Below are 3,105 nucleotides of genomic sequence, written 5' to 3'. Positions count from 1 at the left end.
TTTCCGTGTGGGAATTATCTGTATGCTTCCCATTAATTATAAGGATTATAAAGAAATTATTGTTATGAAAACTTGTCATAAAAGAATTGCATAAACAAAATAGAAAAGAGATGAAGATTCAACCTTCGGTCCTCGCAGAATTGGCCTAAGAACAATATCGCAATGATATTCGCCTATTAATTGCACCCAAGATGCTCTGAGAAATGCCCCTCAAATTGTTAGAATGAGATCCTCAATTTTCTTTAAATATTAGGGTTTTTTTGTGTGATTTTCTGATGAGAGAAATGATGAGCAAAATTAGGTCAAGAAAAAATAATCTCCTACTCTTATTATATCCGAAAAATAAGAGAAGTCAAAGGAGATCTTTTCCTTTCCTAAATTTCGGCCAATATTACCGAAATAATAAGGAGTATTATTTCCTTATTTTCGTTTTGGCAACTACCGAAAATGAGGATAAAAAAATCCTTATTTTCGGTTATTCCAAAAATGTATAAAATGTGTATAATTATAAATCGTCATTTATTTTATTCCGTATTAATAAGTCTACACACAACAGCTTGCAGTCGATATATTAATGTCGGTCTATAATAAATAATTATGACAATATTGTATAATATATACGTTAACTAGCTAATTAAATATAACCGATTACATTTAATTACGAATTAACATATTAATTCGTCCAAGCTTAACATTATATACATTGATTAAATATAACATATTATATTCAATTTACGAATTGACAGTTAAGTCGTCTCAGCTAATATTATTTAATCGACATTAAATAATCGTCCCATCAACACGTTGACTAACTGTTTAGTCATATAAGGCATCAATGTGATTACATTTCCATAACCACATCTCTCAAACACATCCTTTAGGTGTGACCTTTAGGGACCAGTTGATCACCGCCATCAGTATGATAATAACGTTAAGTAATCGTTAATCAACTGATAAAATACGAAGTATACCCTTGTGAACCTTTAAGAGATTTATAAATGTTATCACACTAATTTGTGGAGGACACAAGCTCCAACAAACTCCCACTTGTCCTCACAAGTGTATGTGCGATAACCGATTCTCATATCCTAAAATTTCTCCCACTCAATGTAAAACAATTTGCAAAATCTGTATTCACAAAGGTCGTATTTTACAAGTGATCATTATCAAGAGTGGTTTCCCCGACTAGAGAGTAACTTCACTAATAAACGAATCATCATTCGAGCATGGCCATGCATTTCAGTTACAACTCCTCGAGTGGCCCTGAGAAATAACTATACCTGATAAAGGTTGGATATTTTCCTCAACTCGAATCCTGCAGATATAAGCACAGTATGAAATGACCCAGAAAAAATCTACTTAGCCTCCAGTTACGGCAGACCGTGGGAAAGAAACCAAAGTCACCCAAAAACTACCTTAATCTCAAGAGACAGTCTATAGTCAAAAGAATCGACTCTAGAAACACAATGGATGTCCTATCCACGACCTGGCACCGAATGTTTTTAAACATTTAGGACTCCATTACGTTGTCACAAAAAATTGTCCTACGAGGTATCGTTATAATCTCGCATCTGTGATCGATCAGTCAACCGTTTGACTTATGGCTCGTTGAACCCACCATCAATCGACTACGCAATATAATAGCCAGAGTTATTAGCTCATTAAGGCGATTACGGACCAGACAAAATATAATGTAATTCAGTCCACATGAAAAACAAAATATAATAAAAATGATGAAGTTATAAATAGTATATGAAAAAGATAATGTATCAAATCCATAATCAACTACTACAACTCAGGAACACGTTTAATTCCCATGGAAATAACGTGCCCTTCATGCTTATCAAAATTCAACGGTTTAGTGAGAGGGTCCGCGATGTTATCATCTGAAGCTATCTTGTCAATCAATATCTCTTCTTGCTCCACGTAATCAAGGATCAGGTGAGCTTTCCGATGTACATGTCTAGATTTGTTGCTAGACTTTGGCTCCTTAGCCTGGAAGATGGCACCTCTATTGTCACAATAGATGGTGATCGGGTCATTCGAACTAGGAACTATCGTAAGTCCTTGTAAGAATTGACGCATCCATATCGTTTCCTTTGCTGCCTCCGAAGCGGCATAGTACTCAAATTCAGTGGTAGAATATGCTACAACACTCTGTTTGGAACTCTTCCAGCTGACCGCAGCACCATTAAGAGTGAAGACGAACCCGGACTGAGATTTTGAATCATCTCGATCCGTTTGGAAGCTAGCATCTGCGTAACCGATTGCGCATAGCTTAGTATCGCCTCCATAAATCAATACCCTATCCTTAGTCCTCCGTAGGTACTTGAGGATATTTTTAACAGCTATCCAGTGTGTTTCACCTGGATTCTTTTGGTAACGACTCGTCATATTCAATGCATATGCTACGTCTGGACGTGTGCATATCATGGCATACATGATTGATCCTATTGCAGATGCATAAGGAACATGACTCATGCGCTCAATCCCTTCAGGCGTCGTGGGTGACTGAGACTTGCTCAACTGCATCCCAGACGTCATTGGAAGGTTCCCCTTCTTGGAGTTGGTCATGCTAAACTTCTCAAGAATATTATCCAAATAAGACTCCTGACTAAGTGATAACGTCCGTCGTGATCTATCTCGGTAGATACGGATTCCCAAAATACATTGTGCCTCACCCAGATCTTTCATCTGGAAATGGTTCTTCAACCATCCTTTAACTGAAGATAAGAGAGGAATGTCATTCCCAATCAGGAGTATGTAATCGACATACAATATCAAGAATACAATCTTGCTCCCACTCGACTTGATATATAAGCATGGTTCCTCGACCGATCGAGTGAAACCATACTCTTTTATCACCTGGTCAAAACGATGATTCTAACTCCGAGAAGCTTGCTTAAGTCCATAAATGGAGCGCTTAAGCTTGCATACTTTCTTAGGATGTTCAGGATCTATGAAACCTTCGGGTTGCACCATGTACAACTCTTCCTCCAAATAACCGTTTAAGAAGGCGGTTTTCACATCCATTTGCCAAATTTCATAGTCATGAAATGCGGCAATCACTAAGATTATCCGAATGGAACGTAGCATGACTACAGG

This window comes from Silene latifolia, chromosome Y (genome assembly GCF_048544455.1).
Source record: "Silene latifolia isolate original U9 population chromosome Y, ASM4854445v1, whole genome shotgun sequence".
Taxonomy (NCBI): domain Eukaryota; kingdom Viridiplantae; phylum Streptophyta; class Magnoliopsida; order Caryophyllales; family Caryophyllaceae; genus Silene; species Silene latifolia.
The sequence above is the reverse complement of the archived record's forward strand: the minus strand, read 5'-3'. Positions refer to the sequence as shown.